The sequence below is a fragment of the Schistocerca serialis genome, chromosome 2 (genome assembly GCF_023864345.2).
Source record: "Schistocerca serialis cubense isolate TAMUIC-IGC-003099 chromosome 2, iqSchSeri2.2, whole genome shotgun sequence".
In the NCBI taxonomy this organism is placed as follows: domain Eukaryota; kingdom Metazoa; phylum Arthropoda; class Insecta; order Orthoptera; family Acrididae; genus Schistocerca; species Schistocerca serialis.
The window spans coordinates 803,651,538-803,676,211 of NC_064639.1; the positions used below are offsets into that span (position 1 = coordinate 803,651,538).

Consider the following 24,674-nt stretch of genomic DNA (forward strand, 5'->3'; position numbering starts at 1 on the left):
GACCTACTTTGAAAGACTTTGTAGTCGATTTACTTACTACTATCGCTGTTGGAAACCAGGTGATAACCGCACAGTATTTTAGAGACGATCAGGTAATGAAAATTTAGAATAAGTAAAACAGTATCAAAAGAAGTTGTGTGGTGGAGCAGCACATGCAATTCACGCTTCCTAGATACTCGTTACTGCATAGAATAATTCTTTTGTCTGCGGCGTCTTCAGTATCCGTCTTCTGGAAATTTTGCTTGCAGTATATTGTGCAATCTTTTCGTTATGAGTTGGTGCTTGGTTTCCCGATGTTCTTTTGTTTAGTGCATTCGCCTTCTCTTTACCCTGAGAAACCACATACCGAAACTGAGGCACTGCCGGCTGTTCATAAGCAGTGCTCGATGAAGTTATTTCGCTTTTTATTCGTTGCCTTTAATATTCTTCTCATCAGTGGTGAGTGCTGCCTGCAGAAAGCGTTTATCTTGCGAATTCGCGTGAAAGTTTGTGTTCCCTGTGAGGCCCACTACTTGGGATTAACTTGACTGCTCCAGCTAGGTGGCTCGTTGGTCTAGGGGTATGATTCCTGCTTTGGGTGCAGGAGGTCCCGGGTTCAAATCCCGGACGAGCCCTGCCATTTTGACTGTGCTGAAGAGTAGGTGGAACTCAGCCCCGGTTGCAGCTCCTCAATGAAGAGTTGACGCCCGTTATAGCACGTGGATATAACAAGAATGCGGCACCAGTAAAGTACGTAGGTGTAATTCGGTAGAAAGGCAGACGGTAATTTTGCATGCAACGGAAAACAAGGTTGTCTTTGCGGGATATGTGCACCGTGAGTGGAGATTCAGCTTAATTGTGCGACAGTCTACCCTCATCTTACTAGCGACGGCAACAACCAAGGGGTGGCATGTAAGATTGAGCGTGGCTAAGAGTTTCTCATTATTAGTTAGCATCACACTTTGACAGAGCTGTGACAAGGCGAGTAGGGTGAGCTCAGGAAAGCCAGTAGCAAGCGCACTTGAAGTAGCCCTGAAGAACCGGATTATAAATTTTGCCAGCCATAATGAAGCTAGGGGCGTTCTCAGTTACCAAATACCGGTGCAATAAGAGAGCAACAGTATTTGACAGTAAAATGACGCCCTATCCGTCTAGCATACAACATTGCTTGTCTCTGCATACGCGGACGTGAGGTCATCTCGGAAATGAAATCCGAAATATAGATTAAAATTGTTGTGTTCCCGCCCGGGATCGAACCGGGGACCTTCTGCGTGTAAAGCAGACGTGATAACCGCTACACCACGGAAACGACGGTTCTTTTCATGTACCACCCGGAGACTCGTAATAGCAACAGTTTCTCTTCTGTGTTAGCAAGGGCATCGGCTACGAGCTCCCTCCGATTCGTGAAGTTCCTGTAGTAAAAGACGTCGATGGAAACAATCCAACCGCGACAGACAGGGAGAACGCTGGCTGAGCTGCAGCCCTACATGGTGAGACCATCAAAGGTGGCGTCATTCACATGCAGTGCGTTTTCGGAACGAATAGGCTCGTTGGTCTAGGGGTATGATTCCTGCTTCGGGTGCAGGAGGTCCCGGGTAAAAAAAATCCCGGACGAGCCCTTGCGTTTTGTACAACGGTGTGGTAACAAATCGCATGGCGGCGGCTGTTTCGCGCATTTCCAGGCCTCCAAGTCAGCGCTAAATTCCGACAACCAGTTCTGAAACCGTTTCATGTTTCATTTGAGCCATGTGCACCCTGCTGATGGAACGTTTGAAGTTGATTTAAATGGTCACAGTAGAGATCGTAGCAAGTGTCTTGCTGGGTGCGACGAAAACGGGTTTCCGCCCGCAATCGAGCCGGGGACCTTCTGCGTGTTCGGCACGGCGCCTGGGCTCGGCGGCAGCTGCTGCTCTTTCCTTCCTTACGAGATGCCGTCGATTCGCGCAGTCGTTATTGCAAAAGATGTCACCAAAGGCAATCGCTTCGTTAGCGGCACTTTGCCTGGGCTCGGCGGCAGCTCTACATGGAGGCACCAGCAGCCCAGCCAGGCCGCCGCCGCCACCGGTGCGCCACAGCGAAGGAGCCGGCGGCCGCCCTGCAATGCCCCTGTCGTTGCATATTCCACCCGCCCCATATCCTCTCCATGTCTGACTCACTACGCCAAATGACACTGCAGTCGACGTGCTTATTACTATCGCTTTTGGAAGAACCGAGGCGCAGTATTCTAGTGTCGAACCGGTACTGCAAATTGGGATTAAGCAAAAATTTATTGTGTGGTCGAGCGACAGCCTCGGCTCGCTCTTCCTATATGATCGCTTCTTGTGCGGAATAATTCCTAGCTCGCCGATGGCTTCAGAGTTGGTCTTCTCGAAGTTTTGCTTTCGCACTGCATTCCGCAATCTTTTCGTTATGAGTTGTGTGCTTCGGTTTCCCGACTTTCTTGTGTTTAGTGCGTTTGGCTTCTCTTAACCCTTAGCCACCGCTTGCCGAAATTTCCACACTATCATCTGTCGATCTGCAGAGCTCGATGACGGCCTCGCGGCCGTACCTGAGCTCGTGGAACGGTCGAATCTGTAGTTGTTTCCAGATCTCTCCCACACAACGGCCTCCCAGAAGCTTGGATTACAGAAGTACGCCACTACTCCCAGCCGGAGATTCACGATTGAAAGCAGAATGAAATGAGCTACACGCAGCTCCGATTTTTTTTTTTTTTTGTGTCTGACCTACTTTGAAAGACTTTGTAGTCGATTTACTTACTACTATCGCTGTTGGAAACCAGGTGATAACCGCACAGTATTTTAGAGACGATCAGGTAATGAAAATTTAGAATAAGTAAAACAGTATCAAAAGAAGTTGTGTGGTGGAGCAGCACATGCAATTCACGCTTCCTAGATACTCGTTACTGCATAGAATAATTCTTTTGTCTGCGGCGTCTTCAGTATCCGTCTTCTGGAAATTTTGCTTGCAGTATATTGTGCAATCTTTTCGTTATGAGTTGGTGCTTGGTTTCCCGATGTTCTTTTGTTTAGTGCATTCGCCTTCTCTTTACCCTGAGAAACCACATACCGAAACTGAGGCACTGCCGGCTGTTCATAAGCAGTGCTCGATGAAGTTATTTCGCTTTTTATTCGTTGCCTTTAATATTCTTCTCATCAGTGGTGAGTGCTGCCTGCAGAAAGCGTTTATCTTGCGAATTCGCGTGAAAGTTTGTGTTCCCTGTGAGGCCCACTACTTGGGATTAACTTGACTGCTCCAGCTAGGTGGCTCGTTGGTCTAGGGGTATGATTCCTGCTTTGGGTGCAGGAGGTCCCGGGTTCAAATCCCGGACGAGCCCTGCCATTTTGACTGTGCTGAAGAGTAGGTGGAACTCAGCCCCGGTTGCAGCTCCTCAATGAAGAGTTGACGCCCGTTATAGCACGTGGATATAACAAGAATGCGGCACCAGTAAAGTACGTAGGTGTAATTCGGTAGAAAGGCAGACGGTAATTTTGCATGCAACGGAAAACAAGGTTGTCTTTGCGGGATATGTGCACCGTGAGTGGAGATTCAGCTTAATTGTGCGACAGTCTACCCTCATCTTACTAGCGACGGCAACAACCAAGGGGTGGCATGTAAGATTGAGCGTGGCTAAGAGTTTCTCATTATTAGTTAGCATCACACTTTGACAGAGCTGTGACAAGGCGAGTAGGGTGAGCTCAGGAAAGCCAGTAGCAAGCGCACTTGAAGTAGCCCTGAAGAACCGGATTATAAATTTTGCCAGCCATAATGAAGCTAGGGGCGTTCTCAGTTACCAAATACCGGTGCAATAAGAGAGCAACAGTATTTGACAGTAAAATGACGCCCTATCCGTCTAGCATACAACATTGCTTGTCTCTGCATACGCGGACGTGAGGTCATCTCGGAAATGAAATCCGAAATATAGATTAAAATTGTTGTGTTCCCGCCCGGGATCGAACCGGGGACCTTCTGCGTGTAAAGCAGACGTGATAACCGCTACACCACGGAAACGACGGTTCTTTTCATGTACCACCCGGAGACTCGTAATAGCAACAGTTTCTCTTCTGTGTTAGCAAGGGCATCGGCTACGAGCTCCCTCCGATTCGTGAAGTTCCTGTAGTAAAAGACGTCGATGGAAACAATCCAACCGCGACAGACAGGGAGAACGCTGGCTGAGCTGCAGCCCTACATGGTGAGACCATCAAAGGTGGCGTCATTCACATGCAGTGCGTTTTCGGAACGAATAGGCTCGTTGGTCTAGGGGTATGATTCCTGCTTCGGGTGCAGGAGGTCCCGGGTAAAAAAAATCCCGGACGAGCCCTTGCGTTTTGTACAACGGTGTGGTAACAAATCGCATGGCGGCGGCTGTTTCGCGCATTTCCAGGCCTCCAAGTCAGCGCTAAATTCCGACAACCAGTTCTGAAACCGTTTCATGTTTCATTTGAGCCATGTGCACCCTGCTGATGGAACGTTTGAAGTTGATTTAAATGGTCACAGTAGAGATCGTAGCAAGTGTCTTGCTGGGTGCGACGAAAACGGGTTTCCGCCCGCAATCGAGCCGGGGACCTTCTGCGTGTTCGGCACGGCGCCTGGGCTCGGCGGCAGCTGCTGCTCTTTCCTTCCTTACGAGATACCGTCGATTCGCGCAGTCGTTATTGCAAAAGATGTCACCAAAGGCAATCGCTTCGTTAGCGGCACTTTGCCTGGGCTCGGCGGCAGCTCTACATGGAGGCACCAGCAGCCCAGCCAGGCCGCCGCCGCCACCGGTGCTCCACAGCGCAAGGAGCCGGCGGCCGCCCTGCAATGCCCCTGTCGTTGCATATTCCACCCGCCCCATATCCTCTCCATGTCTGACTCACTACGCCAAATGACACTGCAGTCGACGTGCTTATTACTATCGCTTTTGGAAGAACCGAGGCGCAGTATTCTAGTGTCGAACCGGTACTGCAAATTGGGATTAAGCAAAAATTTATTGTGTGGTCGAGCGACAGCCTCGGCTCGCTCTTCCTATATGATCGCTTCTTGTGCGGAATAATTCCTAGCTCGCCGATGGCTTCAGAGTTGGTCTTCTCGAAGTTTTGCTTTCGCACTGCATTCCGCAATCTTTTCGTTATGAGTTGTGTGCTTCGGTTTCCCGACTTTCTTGTGTTTAGTGCGTTTGGCTTCTCTTAACCCTTAGCCACCGCTTGCCGAAATTTCCACACTATCATCTGTCGATCTGCAGAGCTCGATGACGGCCTCGCGGCCGTTCCTGAGCTCGTGGAACGGTCGAATCTGTAGTTGTTTCCAGATCTCTCCCACACAACGGCCTCCCAGAAGCTTGGATTACAGAAGTACGCCACTACTCCCAGCCGGAGATTCACGATTGAAAGCAGAATGACATGAGCTACACGCAGCTCCGATTTTTTTTTTTTGTGTCTGACCTACTTTGAAAGACTTTGTAGTCGATTTACTTACTACTATCGCTTTTGGAAACCAGGTGATAACCGCACAGTATTTTAGAGACGATCAGGTAATGAAAATTTAGAATAAGTAAAACAGTATCAAAAGAAGTTGTGTAGTGGAGCAGCACATGCAATTCACGCTTCCTAGATACTCGTTACTGCATAGAATAATTCTTTTGTCTGCGGCGTCTTCAGTATCCGTCTTCTGGAAATTTTGCTTGCAGTATATTGTGCAATCTTTTCGTTATGAGTTGGTGCTTGGTTTCCCGATGTTCTTTTGTTTAGTGCATTCGCCTTCTCTTTACCCTAGAAACCACATACCGAAACTGAGGCACTGCCGGCTGTTCATAAGCAGTGCTCGATGAAGTTATTTCGCTTTTTATTCGTTGCCTTTAATATTCTTCTCATCAGTGGTGAGTGCTGCCTGCAGAAAGCGTTTATCTTGCGGATTCGCGTGAAAGTTTGTGTTCCCTGTGAGGCCCACTACTTGGGATTAACTTGACTGCTCCAGCCAGGTGGCTCGTTGGTCTAGGGGTATGATTCCTGCTTTGGGTGCAGGAGGTCCCGGGTTCAAATCCCGGACGAGCCCTGCCATTTTGACCGTGCTGAAGAGTAGGTGGAACTCAGCCCCGGTTGCAGCTCCTCAATGAAGAGTTGACGCCCGTTATAGCACGTGGATATAACAAGAATGCGGCACCAGTAAAGTACGTAGGTGTAATTCGGTAGAAAGGCAGACGGTAATTTTGCATGCAACGGAAAACAAGGTTGTCTTTGCGGGATATGTGCACCGTGAGTGGAGATTCAGCTTAATTGTGCGACAGTCTACCCTCATCTTACTAGCGACGGCAACAACCAAGGGGTGGCATGTAAGATTGAGCGTGGCTAAGAGTTTCTCATTATTAGTTAGCATCACACTTTGACAGAGCTGTGACAAGGCGAGTAGGGTGAGCTCAGGAAAGCCAGTAGCAAGCGCACTTGAAGTAGCCCTGAAGAACCGGATTATAAATTTTGCCAGCCATAATGAAGCTAGGGGCGTTCTCAGTTACCAAATACCGGTGCAATAAGAGAGCAACAGTATTTGACAGTAAAATGACGCCCTATCCGTCTAGCATACAACATTGCTTGTCTCTGCATACGCGGACGTGAGGTCATCTCGGAAATGAAATCCGAAATATAGATTAAAATTGTTGTGTTCCCGCCCGGGATCGAACCGGGGACCTTCTGCGTGTAAAGCAGACGTGATAACCGCTACACCACGGAAACGACGGTTCTTTTCATGTACCACCCGGAGACTCGTAATAGCAACAGTTTCTCTTCTGTGTTAGCAAGGGCATCGGCTACGAGCTCCCTCCGATTCGTGAAGTTCCTGTAGTAAAAGACGTCGATGGAAACAATCCAACCGCGACAGACAGGGAGAACGCTGGCTGAGCTGCAGCCCTACATGGTGAGACCATCAAAGGTGGCGTCATTCACATGCAGTGCGTTTTCGGAACGAATAGGCTCGTTGGTCTAGGGGCAGTCTGCCTGCAGCGGCCGTGGCGTGCGGTTGTCTGTGCTTCGCGCTGCGGCTGGCTTGTTTACTTCTGCGGGGTAAGTCGCTCGCTAGCAGCGGTTATTCTTGCGTTTGTGGAATGACGTTGATAATTCAGTGATGGCACATACTATGAGGAAAGACACCTTGAAGTTAACGTTCGATAACACGTTTGCCCGACCAACATCCTTCGAAATCGAGGATTTCCTCGAAGAAGTGATGAAAATTGGCCTCGATGAGATTATCGGTATACATTTGTCGATTCTGTCTAGCATCGTTTATATCAAGATGAGAGATGCCGAGTTTTGTGACAAACTAGTTGACTCCTTTAGTTCTGGTTTGAAGTTTAAGCATAGTGATGGCAATGTGGGTGTGGTTACTGTTTCTCACGCCGGGCTTGGACTTCGAACAATTCGCATTTTTGAACTACCGTTTGAGGTCCCAGCAGAACAGATAAACGTTGCGATATCGCCGTATGGCAAAGTTTTGAGCAACTTTGCAGAACGTTGGTCTCCGGCGCATAAGTATCCGGTACTGAATGGCGTCAGGCAGCTTAAAGTTGACTTGCAACGACATATTCCGTCGTACGTCACGGTTTGTGGGTACCGTGCCGTCGTAATGTATGATGGCCAACCTAGAACATGTGCCAGATGTAACTCGACGGGACATGTTCGTGCGGAATGTTTACAGCGTCGTGTAGTTCAACTGCCAACCGGAGAGAGTGTTAGCCCTCCCGCGATGTCAACATTACAGCCATCGTACGTGTCGGTTGCCCGCGGTGAGCCGTCAATACAACCGATTCGCGATAAACCTGCCGGACCCAGTTCCGTCGTTAATGTGACGTCTCCGGACACGCCAGTCGCGTCCGAGATGGCTGCTTCTGAAACACATGAAACTAACAGGACCAGTGAGATGGCGGTGGACCAGCCCTCACGGGGTGCCGAGTTGGTGGAGGTGTCCATGGCTCCTGCTCCCATGTCTGAACGAGTCGCTGAAATGATGCCCAACTCCGACACAGTAATACGTGGTAATCGATCTCCGAAGAAAAATAAAACGCGGAGGATGGCTCACCAAGGTGCGGAAGATACAGCACCGAGCTTACGGGGAAAGGCTAAATTAATCGGTCAGAATTTAAAAGAAGGGCCCGCAGACGCTGCCGCCTCGCCTTCGCGCTCGCGGGACACAACACGATCAGACGACACCATGTCGGAGACTCCCACGATGTACGACAGCGGACCAGATGAGACGCCCACTCAGCAAACTGAGCCACAGAATACGAATCCACCAGTTTCTGAGCCAGTAGGCACCCTTTGCTCTCCCAATTGGGCGGACGAGTTTGAAACGAACGAAGCTGATGTAGAGATGCAGGAAGATTCCCCACCCTCGACCGGCTCCTTGCCCCCCGTATCAGCGGTTGATGGACACAACGTCCACGTGGCCATGGCTACTCAAACGACCGACACGGTCAGCGCCTCCCATTGAAGGCTGTATGACGCACCCTATCGTTTGCTCCTTTCGTACCAAACATCTATGACCACCTTGCAGGCCTACAAGATCCTGACTCTCAATATCAATAAGATACGCAGTGATTTGAATCTGAAGAACTTACAAGACTTGTTATACGCAGCCGACATCGATATAGCCATGCTTCAGGAAGTGAGTGAGATCAGGTTAGACCACATAGCAGGGTATAACGCTTTCGTGAACCCTGGCAACGGTTTCGAACTTGGAACAGCATTACTGTTAAAAGAAGGGATCATTGCAAATTGTGAGGCCAAACTGGTGACCGGCAGAGGGATAGCAGTCACTGTCAATAACATCAGACTGATTAATATTTACGCACCTTCTGGGTCCAGTAATAGGCAACACCGTGCAGAATTTTTTCGCCACGAGATCCTTCCGCTCTTCGGGACCAACTACAGTGATGTCATTTTTGGCGGCGATTTCAATTGTGTGCTTCGTCAAATCGATCAAACTCCTCACTTTAATCGGTGTGTCGAATTAGAACAGATCATTCAAGAACTCCGCTTCACTGACACTTGGACGCACATGCACGGAGTGGAAGTGGGTTTTACGCATGTTACCAATCATTCGGCAAGTAGGTTAGATAGAATTTACATATCGCGTAATTTAACGCAACACCTGCTACACACCGAAATATGGCCAACTGTATTTTCCGACCATGCTGGCTATATCTGCACCGTCAACATGCAAAAACAGGAAACATACCGGGGTCGAGGGTTATGGAAGTTCAACATCGCACATTTGCATGATCCTGCATGTCGAGAAGCCTTCCTGTCCACCTGGACGGCATGTGAACGCAAATTCAGATCCTACAACTCCGCGGTCGAGTGGTGGCTCAAATGCGCCAAACCGCAAATTAGGAAAACTTTAATGTTTTACTCCCGTCAGAAAAGTCTGTGGCACAAACGGACCATGGAATTTTACTTTCAGTGTCTTCGGGAGTTGTATAAATGTGACGCGACCGTTATCGGCAATTTTGCAAAGATCAAAAGAATTCAGGCGAAACTTTTAACGCTGCAACGGAAACAGTTGGAAGGTTTTCAAATTCGGGCGCGAGTTCCTAAGACGGTGCAAGAAGAAGAGGCTGCCATGTATCACATGTTACGTGAAAGTCGACGAGGCAGTCGGAAAATCATTACACACATCCGAACCAGCACCGGGGCAATAGTTACTAAACAAAGTGACATTATGCGTGCGATTGAAGAGTACTATCGAGACCTGATGTCCAATAAAATGACAGATGATACCGTGTTTGCGGAGTTTGCGACAAATTTATCACGGAAACTCAGCCCCACAGAGGCGACTCAGCTGATGACAGAGGTGACAGAAGACGAATTAACAGACGTTATCCTAAGGAGTCCGAAGAATAAATCTCCTGGTTGCGATGGAATACCTGCCGAAGTATATCAAACCTTCTGGCCGCAGATGAAATCGAAACTCCTTGCAATATGTAAAGAACTAATGAACCCACAAAAAGTTATTCCGCAGGAATTTCGACAAGGAATTGTTGTCTTACTGCCCAAGACCCCGTGCAGTAACGACCTCACTAACCTGCGACCTCTCACGTTATTAAATAGTGATTATAAACTATTCGCCCGTGTTCTGAGCCAACGGCTCAAAACTGTCATGACCACAATCACAGGACAGTATCAAACGAGTGTCGGTAGAGATAGATCTATTTACCACACGCTCACGGATTACAGAGATGTCATTGCCGTAGCGGAGGCTTGCAAGTTAAAATGCGCCCTCGTCATGATAGACTTTGCAAAAGCGTTCGACAGGGTGAGCCATCGTTTCCTTTTCCGCGTCATGCAGGAATTGGGGTTTCCGCACCAGTTCACCCAAGTACTCGACAATCTGATCTGTAATAGTACGTCGCGAATTCAAATTAATGGTCGCCTCAGTGGCGCTATTGATATCGAGTGTTCGGTGAGGCAAGGCTGTCCGATGTCGATGGCTCTCTTTGCCATCGCCATAGAACCTCTGCTCGCTACGCTAACTGCACATTTGCAGGGATTGGAAATCAATAGCCAGAAGATTGTGTGCCGTGCGTACGCAGATGATGTCGGCTTTCTTGTCGTGAACGCGCAAGAAGTGCGGTCCTCACTTCAAATACTTCAACGATATGAGGCGGTATCTGGGGCGAAGGTGAACTGGCAAAAATCCGGACTCATGAATGTCGGACGGGGAATAAATCTACCCAATCATACCCGATTACGAGAAATTACCAGTATAAAGTGCTTAGGACTTGAGTTTCGGCGGAAGATACAGAATACCATTGCTGTTAATTATAGAGCTTTACTTCATAAAGTTAGGGCATGTGTACAACTGCATAGCATGAGGAAACTGAATGCTCTCCAAAAAATTGAACTGGTCAACACTTATATCCTCTCGAAGATTAACTATGTAGCCAAAGTGTTGCCTCTTCCCAGTGGCATTGCACATAGACTGCTGTCTGCCCTGGGCCATTTTGTGACCAGAGGCAATATCTTCAAAGTTAAATATGTTACGTTGACGCTCCCTCCTCGGAAGGGCGGATTGAACCTCACAGATGTCTATAAAAAGGCACAGGCGCTCTATCTAAGCAGTATGTACAAGCTATGGACAAAATCTCCACACTGTCTCACTGCTCACCTTCTCAACGAAATCTCCCCAGCGAACCTCAACCCCCCGATTGATGTACATCATATTCCACACGACCTTTATCATTTAAAATACTTCCTGCTTGAATATAGTTATGCTCGAACAAGAATTCCGGCGAAGGAAATAACGGTGGTGAAGCAACTTTATAAGACTTTGATCGAGTCCACCTCCAGGAATAACATCGAAGACAAATATACAGCTCACAATTGGCGGGTCATTTGGGATAATATTCATTCACGCCATTTACCGTCTCACGTGCGAGCGTCTTGGTATCTCACGGTGAATCGCAAAATAGCTACCAATGCCAGACTCCATTCCATTCATCTGGCCGATTCACCCTTATGCAACTCTTGCCAGGTACAAGATAGCGAGGAACACCGATTTGTCTGCGAAAAAGTGCGAGATGTTTGGGCGGTCATACGACAGTTGTTGGCGAGCATCACTAGAACAAGCCCTGCGACCATAACGCCAGCTGACTTCCTCACTCCGGAGGTCGTGCCTTACCCGCAGACCAAAAGAAATTCAGTAAACTGGCTTAAAGGCCACACAGTTTACTATCTTTTCAATGTGAACGAAACGAGTAAAGAAGACTTTCTCCTGTATTTAATGATACAGCACCACCGACTACAGAAGACTAAAAACTATAAAGCTCATTTTGCAAACTTTTTAAGTCACACGATCATTTCCCAGCCAGTATAGGATGGAGTGCTTAAGCCATTTCTTCCGACATGGTGGATTCCGTTCTTCCTTCGGACGCCCGAAGTGAAGACCAAAGAAGTACGTGCGGGACAGACTAATTTACGAGTGCGTCACTTGGATCATTCGTCACGTTCAGAAATTAACAGAATGTTTGTAGTAGCGCGTTCCGTATCATTGGCGGATGCCCTGCACAGAACTACGTTTCCTAGTTTCTTAATTGTAACAATCGACCCGATGGAGAGAAATAACGATAGAAGACTTTTAATTTATATTTTTCATTCCATACTAACTCTGATTTGTGGGGTGAGTCGCACTCATGCGGTGCAAAGTGCACGGATTCCCGGCTCTCCCGAATACATATGAAAATGGACATGTTCATTTACACTGCAAATGGATGCAACATTTCGTCTCCGGACTAATTTCTGTTTTTATGTTACTGGCGGCGGAGTCAAGCCGCAGCATTTCTTCAGTACGCACATGAGGTAGGGTGCCGTGGTGACAGTTACGGTGGGAGACAAGATGGCCAGGCCTCAGATTGCATGACCCCTGCCCTCCTTGCCTCTCCCTGCCTGTTACCGCATTTTCAAAATGAAAATATGGAAAAAAATATAAAAAAAAAAAATAATAATAAAAAGGAAAAAAAAAGTGGCTAGTAAAAAGAAAAAAAAAAAAATAAAAAATAAAAAAAGAAAAAAAAAAGTGGTTAAGGCGTTGAAAAAAAAAAAAAAAATAAAAATAAAAAAAAAAAAAAAAAAAGGGGTATGATTCCTGCTTTGGGTGCAGGAGGTCCCGGGTTCAAATCCCGGACGAGCCCTGCCATTTTGACCGTGCTGAAGAGTAGGTGGAACTCAGCCCCGGTTGCAGCTCCTCAATGAAGAGTTGACGCCCGTTATAGCACGTGGATATAACAAGAATGCGGCACCAGTAAAGTACGTAGGTGTAATTCGGTAGAAAGGCAGACGGTAATTTTGCATGCAACGGAAAACAAGGTTGTCTTTGCGGGATATGTGCACCGTGAGTGGAGATTCAGCTTAATTGTGCGACAGTCTACCCTCATCTTACTAGCGACGGCAACAACCAAGGGGTGGCATGTAAGATTGAGCGTGGCTAAGAGTTTCTCATTATTAGTTAGCATCACACTTTGACAGAGCTGTGACAAGGCGAGTAGGGTGAGCTCAGGAAAGCCAGTAGCAAGCGCACTTGAAGTAGCCCTGAAGAACCGGATTATAAATTTTGCCAGCCATAATGAAGCTAGGGGCGTTCTCAGTTACCAAATACCGGTGCAATATGAGAGCAACAGTATTTGACAGTAAAATGACGCCCTATCCGTCTAGCATACAACATTGCTTGTCTCTGCATACGCGGACGTGAGGTCATCTCGGAAATGAAATCCGAAATATAGATTAAAATTGTTGTGTTCCCGCCCGGGATCGAACCGGGGACCTTCTGCGTGTAAAGCAGACGTGATAACCGCTACACCACGGAAACGACGGTTCTTTTCATGTACCACCCGGAGACTCGTAATAGCAACAGTTTCTCTTCTGTGTTAGCAAGGGCATCGGCTACGAGCTCCCTCCGATTCGTGAAGTTCCTGTAGTAAAAGACGTCGATGGAAACAATCCAACCGCGACAGACAGGGAGAACGCTGGCTGAGCTGCAGCCCTACATGGTGAGACCATCAAAGGTGGCGTCATTCACATGCAGTGCGTTTTCGGAACGAATAGGCTCGTTGGTCTAGGGGTATGATTCCTGCTTCGGGTGCAGGAGGTCCCGGGTTCAAATCCCGGACGAGCTCTTGCGTTTTGTACAACGGTGTGGTAACAAATCGCATGGCGGCGGCTGTTTCGCGCATTTCCAGGCCTCCAAGTCAGCGCTAAAATCCGACAACCAGTTCTGAAACCGTTTCATGTTTCATTTGAGCCATGTGCACCCTGCTGATGGAACGTTTGAAGTTGATTTAAATGGTCACAGTAGAGATCGTAGCAAGTGTCTTGCTGAGTGCGACGAAAACGGGTTTCCGCCCGCAATCGAGCCGGGGACCTTCTGCGTGTTCGGCACGGCGCCTGGGCTCGGCGGCAGCTGCTGCTCTTTCCTTCCTTACGAGATACCGTCGATTCGCGCAGTCGTTATTGCAAAAGATGTCACCAAAGGCAATCGCTTCGTTAGCGGCACTTTGCCTGGGCTCGGCGGCAGCTCTACATGGAGGCACCAGCAGCCCAGCCAGGCCGCCGCCGCCACCGGTGCGCCACAGCGAAGGAGCCGGCGGCCGCCCTGCAATGCCCCTGTCGTTGCATATTCCACCCGCCCCATATCCTCTCCATGTCTGACTCACTACCCCAAATGACACTGCAGTCGACGTGCTTATTACTATCGCTTTTGGAAGAACCAAGGCGCAGTATTCTAGTGTCGAACCGGTACTGCAAATTGGGATTAAGCAAAAATTTATTGTGTGGTCGAGCGACAGCCTCGGCTCGCTCTTCCTACATGATCGCTTCTTGTGCGGAATAATTCCTAGCTCGCCGATGGCTTCAGAGTTGGTCTTCTCGAAGTTTTGCTTTCGCACTGCATTCCGCAATCTTTTCGTTATGAGTTGTGTGCTTCGGTTTCCCGACTTTCTTGTGTTTAGTGCGTTTGGCTTCTCTTAACCCTTAGCCACCGCTTGCCGAAATTTCCACACTATCGTCTGTCGATCTGCAGAGCTCGATGACGGCCTCGCGGCCGTTCCTGAGCTCGTGGAACGGTCGAATCTGTAGTTGTTTCCAGATCTCTCCCACACAACGGCCTCCCAGAAGGTTGGATTACAGAAGTACGCCACTACTCCCAGCCGGAGATTCACGATTGAAAGCAGAATGACATGAGCTACACGCAGCTCCGATTTTTTTTTTTTTTTGTGTCTGACCTACTTTGAAAGACTTTGTAGTCGATTTACTTACTACTGTCGCTGTTGGAAACCAGGTGATAACCGCACAGTATTTTAGAGACGATCAGGTAATGAAAATTTAGAATAAGTAAAACAGTATCAAAAGAAGTTGTGTGGTGGAGCAGCACATGCAATTCACGCTTCCTAGATACTCGTTACTGCATAGAATAATTCTTTTGTCTGCGGCGTCTTCAGTATCCGTCTTCTGGAAATTTTGCTTGCAGTATATTGTGCAATCTTTTCGTTATGAGTTGGTGCTTGGTTTCCCGATGTTCTTTTGTTTAGTGCATTCGCCTTCTCTTAACCCTGAGAAACCACATACCGAAACTGAGGCACTGCCGGCTGTTCATAAGCAGTGCTCGATGAAGTTATTTCGCTTTTTATTCGTTGCCTTTAATATTCTTCTCATCAGTGGTGAGTGCTGCCTGCAGAAAGCGTTTATCTTGCGAATTCGCGTGAAAGTTTGTGTTCCCTGTGAGGCCCACTACTTGGGATTAACTTGACTGCTCCAGCCAGGTGGCTCGTTGGTCTAGGGGTACAGTCAGCCGGCGGACGCGGTCGAGGTCGGACGTGCTGTGCTGCGCGCCGCGCCGTCGCTGTTTACGTGTGGTGAGTCACTGCGCTTGCTTCAGTGTCTACCAGTGTTTTGGTGTGATCTGCCAATGAACTCGATTTCGTGATGTCTCAACCGAGTAGGAAAGACACACTGAAGTTTACTTTTGACAGAAATTTTGTCCGACCTAAATCTTTTGAAGTTGAGCAATGGTTAGAAGATGAAGTAAAGATAGGACTTGAGGACATAATCGGGATACATCTTTCGATTGTCAGTAGCACCGTTTTCGTTAAATTAGCTCGATCAGAGATGTGTGAGAAAATCGTTGAATCTTGTGGTGGTATCCTAAAGTTTAAACATAGTGATGGAAATGTGGGAGAAGTTGCTGTTTCGCATGCCGGCCTAGGAATACGGACTGTTAGAATTTTTGAACTTCCATTTGAAATAACCAGTGAACAGCTCAACGCAGTGCTCTGTCCATACGGTAAAATCATAAGCAATATTGCGGAACGTTGGTCTAGCGCACATAAGTTCCCGGTTCTTAATGGGGTGCGGCAATTGAAAATCGAGCTGCAGAAGCACATCCCGTCTTATGTACACGTCTGCGGGTATCGTGCGATAGTCATGTACGATGATCAGCCTCGAACGTGTGCCGCATGCAACTCGACGGGTCACGTGCGTGCCGAATGCATGCAGAGGCGAGTGGCGCAGCTGCCTGCCGGCGAGGCTGCCAGGCCCCCCGCGATGACATCACTGCCTGTGACGTACGTCGCCGCAGCGCGTGGGCTTCCGGCTATATCCACGGTCACCGAAGTCAGTGAAAATACTGTAGTGCCTGCGACAGTGACGCGAATGGAGACTGTTGCAACGCCGGAAGAGACCCCACCTAAACCCATAGAAATATCGCCGTCCGTCGTAGTCACAGAAGAACAGGCATCCGACATGCAAACGGCTGCGTCCCCATCGGCCGCTGCTACTCCACGGGGGGAATCTCCAGCAGGTTCCGATCAAGGCCCACAAAATCGTACGTCTCCCAGAAAAACTAAAAAACGGAGAGTTGCCCGCCAGGGTGCAGACCAGATGGCACCGGTTCTGCGCGAAAAGGCTAAACAGATAGGTGAACAACTCAGTGACAAAGCATCTGATAGCACAAACCATGATCATCCCTCAGCCAGCTTACCATCAGTCATTGACAATGTCTCAGATGCTCTACCTCTGAACCCCGAACAGTCAGCTCAACTCCGAGCCGACTGTGATGTCCGCATGGTCAAACTCTACCCTGCTCACGAGTCGGTAACGCCCTCAACACAGCCACCGCCAACTAGTTGGGCAGACGATATAGAATCCACTGCCGACGTCGACAGTATGGATACTTCCGAAGCGGTGACAGCCGTAACTTCAGTCTCCAAAGACGACGATGTTAATGAGATAGCTAACGCCTCGACAGAGTCTACCGCGCAAACAGAACGCACGACTGCTCCCTTCTCAAACGGAGAATATTTTTAACTCTGCCTTTAAAGTGACTGTCAATACATGTTTTTGTTTCTCTGGAATTGCTTCCAAAGTGCTTTTACGACGTGACTTGTATTTCCAGCGTTATTTCTGTTTGATATCGGACTGGTTTTAAGTCTTGTTCCTGTTTAGTCCACCACAATTCCGCCACAGGCCTATCGACTTGCTACTCTCAATATTAATAAGATACGCAGCGCTCTTAAACTACAACATTTAAAAGACTTTTTATATGCAGCTGATGTAGACATTTTGTTTGTACAAGAAGTAGCAGAGATCGGACTTGATTGCGTACCAGGTTATAATGTCATCACTAATCCTGGGGCCGGTTGCGAATTAGGCACAGCTTTTATTGTGAAGGAAGGTATCATTATTCATGACGTCACGAAACTGCCGAACAGTAGGGGCATTGCGGGCACTTTTTATAACAACAGACTAATTAATGTATATGCCCCATCCGGTTCCAGTAATAGACGTCAAAGAGCAGAATTCTTCAAAGAAGAAATAGTTCCTCTCTTTGGCGTCCGCCACGACAATGTCATCTTCGGAGGCGACTTTAACTGTGTCATCAGTGCAAAGGACCAAACTCCCAATCTTAACAAATCACTTGAACTGGAACGAATTGTACGAGACTTGCGCTTAGTTGACTCTTGGGAGCTCAAGCATGGTGCAGCACCTGGGTTTACCCATATCACGACCCATTCGGCAAGCCGTCTCGATCGCATTTATGTCACACCCACTTTGAGGAATAACATTCTGCAGTCAGAAGTATGGCCAGTGGCGTTCTCAGATCATGCTGCATACATCTGTACTATCACTCTCGTCCGACAACGGACGTGTCGATACAGGGGCCTGTGGAAATTAAATGTTTCACATCTACAAGACTCGGCGTGTCACGAAGCCTTCCTCAATACCTGGCGAGAATGTGAGCACAGATTTGCCTCTTATAATTCGGCCATTGATTGGTGGCTCAGGTGCGCCAAACCTAAAATTAGGTGGTGTTTCATGAACTACGCACGGGAAAAGGGCTTTTGGCTTCAAAGGACGATCAATTTCTATTTTCATTGTCTGCGGGAACTGTATATGCTCGGCACTTCGACTGTCGAGAATTGTCAACGAATTAAGAAAATCCAGGCCAAAATCCTAACCCTGAGGAGGACGCAGCTAGAAGGCTACAAAGTCAGGTCACGGGTACAGACTACTGTACACCACGAACTCACCTCAGTCTACCATATGATCCAAGAAAGTAGGAAAGGGTCCCGTAAAATACTAACGGAGTTAATTGCTGAGGATGGCACAACGCTGACTACGCACAACGAGATTAAAGCGGCGGTGCTAAACTACTTCACCACCTTGATGTCTAATAAAGAAGTTAACGTGCAAGCGCAGGATGCTCTTTTGAATAATTTGCGCAACAGAGTCAGTCTCGTGGACGCGGAAAAGCTATTAGACGTGGCAACCGAAGAAGACGTGGAATATGTACTCTGGGCAAGTGCCAAGAATAAATCCCCCGGACCTGACGGAATTCCCGCCGAATTCTATCAAAAATTCTGGAACACCATAAAGGCGAAGATCACTTGCATCTGTAACGAACTTCTAGACCACAACAACGTGATCCCCACCAGCTTCTGTGAAGGCATTGTCGTTCTAATTAAAAAAAACTCAGGCAGAGCAAACGTAAAAAAACTAAGACCGATAACGCTGCTCAACAGCGACTATAAAATCTTTGCGAGACTTTTGGCCCACAGGCTTAAATCTACAATGACCAGTATCATTGGCCCTTACCAGACCAGTGTGGGAAAGGATCGGAAAATTCAACAGACTTTGTGCGACTACCGTGATTTAATCTCCATTGCGGAAGTCTGTAAGCTGAAATGTGCCATCATGTCCTTGGACTTCGACAAAGCCTTTGACAGGGTCAACCACCAGTATCTCTTTCGTACCATGTATGCGATGGGCTTTCCACCTGGGTTCGTCGCAATTATACAACAGATGGTAGCGAATAATTTATCCAGAGTCATCATCAATGGCCAACCTACCCGAGCGATAGAGATAGCCAGTTCCGTCAGGCAGGGCTGCCCAATGTCCATGGCGCTTTTTGCGATTGCCATTGAGCCTTTGTTAGCTACCCTGACGCAAAGTTTACAGGGCGTCGTCATACATGGCTCCCGAGTAGTGTGCAAGGCGTATGCAGACGATGTCGGTTTCCTTGTACTAAATAGAACTGAAGTGGAGACCGCACTACAGCTAGTCAGGCAATATGAGCAAGCGTCGGGTGCACAACTAAACTGGACAAAGTCTGGAATATTCAATATTGGCCGCGGCCTAGGATCGCACCCTCACGGACAACTACGTCAGCTGAAGATCTTCAAGTGTCTTGGAATTGATTTTCAGAGTAACATTCGGCACACCATCGCAACCAACTATAGAAAGCTTCTACGGACTATTCGTGCCAGCATGCGAGAACACAGTGTACGAAAACTAAATGAAATTCAGAAAGTAACGGTCGCAAATGTATACCTCACCTCGAAACTCAATTATATCGCTCAAGTTTTACCAATGTCTACACTCACTGCAAAACGAATTATGTCAGCCTTAGGACAGTTTGTCAGCCATCACCACATTTTTAAAGTCCAGTTTGACACCTTAACGCTTGCCACAAAAAATGGAGGCTTAAATCTTGTCGATGTTGGAAAGAAGGCGCAAGCTTTATACATATCAAAAACTTTCCACCAATGGAAACACTCAGCTGATAGTCTCGCTGCTCACCTGCTTACTGAGATAGCTCCCGCCGACCTCAGTCCACCAATCACGGTGCAACATATTCCAAACGGACTTTACCACTTAAAATGGTTTTTACTGGAGTACAGTTATGTACAAACAAGGATCCCCGAACAGGAAATGAAGACAGTGAAACACGTTTACCAGGAACTTCTAAAAGATAAGAAGAAAAATAACATCGAAGAAAAATACAACCTTTTCGACTGGAAGGTAATCTGGGAGAACATCCATTGTCCGTACTTGCCGTCAACAATGAAAGCCACTTGGTATTTCGCAGTTAACAGAAAATTGGCCACTAACTCCAAACTCCATAACATACACCTCGCAGAATCACCTTTGTGCACAACGTGTAATTTAATAGATACTGATGAACACAGGTTTGTGTGCGACAACGTAAAAGATATATGGGAATATATCACGAACAAGTTAGCACTCATCAGTCGAACATCGCCCAGATACATAACCCCTGCTGCCTTTCTGACGCCGGACGATACCCCGTACCCACGGACGAGAAGGAACGCTCTAAACTGGTTAAAAGCCGCTACTGTACATTACTTATTTACACAAGCAGAAAAGAGTAAAGAAGACTTCTGGGTCTATCTTACAACTCACCACCATATACTAATGAAAACGAAAAACTATAAGGATAACTTCGCCAACTACCTGCTCAAAACTATCACGTAAAAACAAAGTGACTGCTAGATCAATTGATTGAATTTCATGTTAACGAACATTCAGCAGATACTCACTAAAGATAAGACGGACCATCTATACGGCGAATACTACGTCATGTTGACCGAACCACGAGTTACAAACACCTCTGAAGTAATCGATTGGTAAGATTTCAAGCTTCATTGTAAGAAGAAGAAAATTCAGTTTTCTGTTTTCGAGAAATATTTTAGTTCTCTTTCAATTTCGCAGAGTTCAACACACAGCTTTTCTATTTTCGAAGAAATGGATTTTCACTTTCCTTTTAACTTCTTTGACGTTATCTGTTACCACGAGGCAATGGAGCCGCAATAAATTTCAGTTCCTATTTACTTCCTATGGATGCTTGTATCTGAACGACGCATGTAATCCACAACGTTTTTCATTTTCCTTAAATTAAAGGCCTTTGATGCCGCGCCGACGAAGGCGACTAAATGGCGAGCAGAAGGACGGGCTATAAGGGGTGGATGGAGGCCCGCAAAAAAAAAAGAAAAAAAAAAAAAAAGAAAAAAAAAGTGAAAAAAAAAAAAAAAAAGGGGTATGGTTCCTGCTTTGGGTGCAGGAGGTCCCGGGTTCAAATCCCGGACGAGCCCTGCCATTTTGACCGTGCTGAAGAGTAGGTGGAACTCAGCCCCGGTTGCAGCTCCTCAATGAAGAGTTGACGCCCGTTATAGCACGTGGATATAACAAGAATGCGGCACCAGTAAAGTACGTAGGTGTAATTCGGTAGAAAGGCAGACGGTAATTTTGCATGCAACGGAAAACAAAGTTGTCTTTGCGGGATATGTGCACCGTGAGTGGAGATTCAGCTTAATTGTGCGACAGTCTACCCTCATCTTACTAGCGACGGCAACAACCAAGGGGTGGCATGTAAGATTGAGCGTGGCTAAGAGTTTCTCATTATTAGTTAGCATCACACTTTGACAGAGCTGTGACAAGGCGAGTAGGGTGAGCTCAGGAAAGCCAGTAGCAAGCGCACTTGAAGTAGCCCTGAAGAACCGGCTTATAAATTTTGCCAGCCATAATGAAGCTAGGGGCGTTCTCAGTTACCAAATACCGGTGCAATAAGAGAGCAACAGTATTTGACAGTAAAATGACGCCCTATCCGTCTAGCATACAACATTGCTTGTCTCTGCATACGCGGACGTGAGGTCATCTCGGAAATGAAATCCGAAATATAGATTAAAATTGTTGTGTTCCCGCCCGGGATCGAACCGGGGACCTTCTGCGTGTAAAGCAGACGTGATAACCGCTACACCACGGAAACGACGGTTATTTTCATGTACCACCCGGAGACTCGTAATAGCAACAGTTTCTCTTCTGTGTTAGCAAGGGCATCGGCTACGAGCTCCCTCCGATTCGTGAAGTTCCTGTAGTAAAAGACGTCGATGGAAACAATCCAACCGCGACAGACAGGGAGAACGCTGGCTGAGCTGCAGCCCTACATGGTGAGACCATCAAAGGTGGCGTCATTCACATGCAGTGCGTTTTCGGAACGAATAGGCTCGTTGGTCTAGGGGTATGATTCCTGCTTCGGGTGCAGGAGGTCCCGGGTTCAAATCCCGGACGAGCCCTTGCGTTTTGTACAACGGTGTGGTAACAAATCGCATGGCGGCGGCTGTTTCGCGCATTTCCAGGCCTCCAAGTCAGCGCTAAAATCCGACAACCAGTTCTGAAACCGTTGCATGTTTCATTTGAGCCATGTGCACCCTGCTGATGGAACGTTTGAAGTTGATTTAAATGGTCACAGTAGAGATCGTAGCAAGTGTCTTGCTGAGTGCGACGAAAACGGGTTTCCGCCCGCAATCGAGCCGGGGACCTTCTGCGTGTTCGGCACGGCGCCTGGGCTCGGCGGCAGCTGCTGCTCTTTCCTTCCTTACGAGATACCGTCGATTCGCGCAGTCGTTATTGCAAAAGATGTCACCAAAGGCAATCGCTTCGTTAGCGGCACTTTGCCTGGGCTCGGCGGCAGCTCTACATGGAGGCACCAGCAGCCCAGCCAGGCCGCCGCCGCCACCGGTGCGCCACAGCGCAAGGAGCCGGCGGCCGCCCTGCAATGCCCCTGTCGTTGCATATTCCACCCGCCCCATATCCTCTCCATGTCTGACTCACTACCCCAAATGACACTGCAGTCGACGTGCTTATTACTATCGCTTTTGGAAGAACCAAGGCGCAGTATTCTAGTGTCGAACCGGTACTGCAAATTGGGATTAAGCAAAAATTTATTGTGTGGTCGAGCGACAGCCTCGGCTCGCTCTTCCTACATGATCGCTTCTTGTGCGGAATAATTCCTAGCTCGCCGATGGCTTCAGAGTTGGTCTTCTCGAAGTTTTGCTTTCGCACTGCATTCCGCAATCTTTTCGTTATGAGTTGTGTGCTTCGGTTTCCCGACTCTCTTGTGTTTAGTGCGTTTGGCTTCTCTTAACCCTTAGCCACCGCTTGCCGAAATTTCCACACTATCATCTGTCGATCTGCAGAGCTCGATGACGGCCTCGCGGCCGTTCCTGAGCTCGTGGAACGGTCGAATCTGCAGTTGTTTCCAGATCTCTCCCACACAACGGCCTCCCAGAAGCTTGGATTACAGAAGTACGCCACTACTCCCAGCCGGAGATTCACGATTGAAAGCAGAATGACATGAGCTACACGCAGCTCCGATTTTTTTTTTTTTTTTGTGTCTGACCTACTTTGAAAGACTTTGTAGTCGATTTACTTACTACTGTCGCTGTTGGAAACCAGGTGATAACCGCACAGTATTTTAGAGACGATCAGGTAATGAAAATTTAGAATAAGTAAAACAGTATCAAAAGAAGTTGTGTGGTGGAGCAGCACATGCAATTCACGCTTCCTAGATACTCGTTACTGCATAGAATAATTCTTTTGTCTGCGGCGTCTTCAGTATCCGTCTTCTGGAAATTTTTCTTGCAGTATATCGTGCAATCTTTTCGTTATGAGTTGGTGCTTGGTTTCCCGATGTTCTTTTGTTTAGTGCATTCGCCTTCTCTTAACCCTGAGAAACCACATACCGAAACTGAGGCACTGCCGGCTGTTCATAAGCAGTGCTCGATGAAGTTATTTCGCTTTTTATTCGTTGCCTTTAATATTCTTCTCATCAGTGGTGAGTGCTGCCTGCAGAAAGCGTTTATCTTGCGAATTCGCGTGAAAGTTTGTGTTCCCTGCGAGGCCCACTACTTGGGATTAACTTGACTGCTCCAGCCAGGTGGCTCGTTGGTCTAGGGGTATGATTCCTGCTTTGGGTGCAGGAGGTCCCGGGTTCAAATCCCGGACGAGCCCTGCCATTTTGACCGTGCTGAAGAGTAGGTGGAACTCAGCCCCGGTTGCAGCTCCTCAATGAAGAGTTGACGCCCGTTATAGCACGTGGATATAACAAGAATGCGGCACCAGTAAAGTACGTAGGTGTAATTCGGTAGAAAGGCAGACGGTAATTTTGCATGCAACGGAAAACAAGGTTGTCTTTGCGGGATATGTGCACCGTGAGTGGAGATTCAGCTTAATTGTGCGACAGTCTACCCTCATCTTACTAGCGACGGCAACAACCAAGGGGTGGCATGTAAGATTGAGCGTGGCTAAGAGTTTCTCATTATTAGTTAGCATCACACTTTGACAGAGCTGTGACAAGGCGAGTAGGGTGAGCTCAGGAAAGCCAGTAGCAAGCGCACTTGAAGTAGCCCTGAAGAACCGGATTATAAATTTTGCCAGCCATAATGAAGCTAGGGGCGTTCTCAGTTACCAAATACCGGTGCAATAAGAGAGCAACAGTATTTGACAGTAAAATGACGCCCTATCCGTCTAGCATACAACATTGCTTGTCTCTGCATACGCGGACGTGAGGTCATCTCGGAAATGAAATCCGAAATATAGATTAAAATTGTTGTGTTCCCGCCCGGGATCGAACCGGGGACCTTCTGCGTGTAAAGCAGACGTGATAACCGCTACACCACGGAAACGACGGTTCTTTTCATGTACCACCCGGAGACTCGTAATAGCAACAGTTTCTCTTCTGTGTTAGCAAGGGCATCGGCTACGAGCTCCCTCCGATTCGTGAAGTTCCTGTAGTAAAAGACGTCGATGGAAACAATCCAACCGCGACAGACAGGGAGAACGCTGGCTGAGCTGCAGCCCTACATGGTGAGACCATCAAAGGTGGCGTCATTCACATGCAGTGCGTTTTCGGAACGAATAGGCTCGTTGGTCTAGGGGTATGATTCCTGCTTCGGGTGCAGGAGGTCCCGGGTTCAAATCCCGGACGAGCCCTTGCGTTTTGTACAACGGTGTGGTAACAAATCGCATGGCGGCGGCTGTTTCGCGCATTTCCAGGCCTCCAAGTCAGCGCTAAAATCCGACAACCAGTTCTGAAACCGTTTCATG

General features: G+C 47.8%; 13 non-coding genes across 13 annotated transcripts; 7 read left to right on the forward strand and 6 right to left on the reverse strand.

The window, feature by feature from the left end:
* The first annotated feature begins 542 nt into the window (after nt 1-542).
* On the forward strand, nt 543-614 carry Trnap-ugg (transfer RNA proline (anticodon UGG)). Its single transcript has one exon. It is a non-coding gene; the product is annotated as a tRNA-Pro (tRNA).
* Nucleotides 615-1,215: 601 nt separating this feature from the next.
* Nucleotides 1,216-1,288, reverse strand: Trnav-uac (transfer RNA valine (anticodon UAC)). Its single transcript has one exon. It is a non-coding gene; the product is annotated as a tRNA-Val (tRNA).
* Nucleotides 1,289-3,241: 1,953 nt separating this feature from the next.
* Trnap-ugg (transfer RNA proline (anticodon UGG)) lies at nt 3,242-3,313 on the forward strand. Its single transcript has one exon. It is a non-coding gene; the product is annotated as a tRNA-Pro (tRNA).
* Nucleotides 3,314-3,914: 601 nt separating this feature from the next.
* Trnav-uac (transfer RNA valine (anticodon UAC)) lies at nt 3,915-3,987 on the reverse strand. Its single transcript has one exon. It is a non-coding gene; the product is annotated as a tRNA-Val (tRNA).
* Nucleotides 3,988-5,937: 1,950 nt separating this feature from the next.
* On the forward strand, nt 5,938-6,009 carry Trnap-ugg (transfer RNA proline (anticodon UGG)). Its single transcript has one exon. It is a non-coding gene; the product is annotated as a tRNA-Pro (tRNA).
* A 601-nt stretch (nt 6,010-6,610) lies between these two features.
* On the reverse strand, nt 6,611-6,683 carry Trnav-uac (transfer RNA valine (anticodon UAC)). The gene has a single exon. It is a non-coding gene; the product is annotated as a tRNA-Val (tRNA).
* Nucleotides 6,684-13,232: 6,549 nt separating this feature from the next.
* On the reverse strand, nt 13,233-13,305 carry Trnav-uac (transfer RNA valine (anticodon UAC)). Its single transcript has one exon. It is a non-coding gene; the product is annotated as a tRNA-Val (tRNA).
* Nucleotides 13,306-13,540: 235 nt separating this feature from the next.
* On the forward strand, nt 13,541-13,612 carry Trnap-cgg (transfer RNA proline (anticodon CGG)). Its single transcript has one exon. It is a non-coding gene; the product is annotated as a tRNA-Pro (tRNA).
* A 7,870-nt stretch (nt 13,613-21,482) lies between these two features.
* Nucleotides 21,483-21,555, reverse strand: Trnav-uac (transfer RNA valine (anticodon UAC)). The gene has a single exon. It is a non-coding gene; the product is annotated as a tRNA-Val (tRNA).
* Nucleotides 21,556-21,790: 235 nt separating this feature from the next.
* On the forward strand, nt 21,791-21,862 carry Trnap-cgg (transfer RNA proline (anticodon CGG)). Its single transcript has one exon. It is a non-coding gene; the product is annotated as a tRNA-Pro (tRNA).
* Nucleotides 21,863-23,507: 1,645 nt separating this feature from the next.
* On the forward strand, nt 23,508-23,579 carry Trnap-ugg (transfer RNA proline (anticodon UGG)). Its single transcript has one exon. It is a non-coding gene; the product is annotated as a tRNA-Pro (tRNA).
* Nucleotides 23,580-24,180: 601 nt separating this feature from the next.
* Nucleotides 24,181-24,253, reverse strand: Trnav-uac (transfer RNA valine (anticodon UAC)). Its single transcript has one exon. It is a non-coding gene; the product is annotated as a tRNA-Val (tRNA).
* A 235-nt stretch (nt 24,254-24,488) lies between these two features.
* On the forward strand, nt 24,489-24,560 carry Trnap-cgg (transfer RNA proline (anticodon CGG)). Its single transcript has one exon. It is a non-coding gene; the product is annotated as a tRNA-Pro (tRNA).
* Nucleotides 24,561-24,674: the final 114 nt, after the last annotated feature.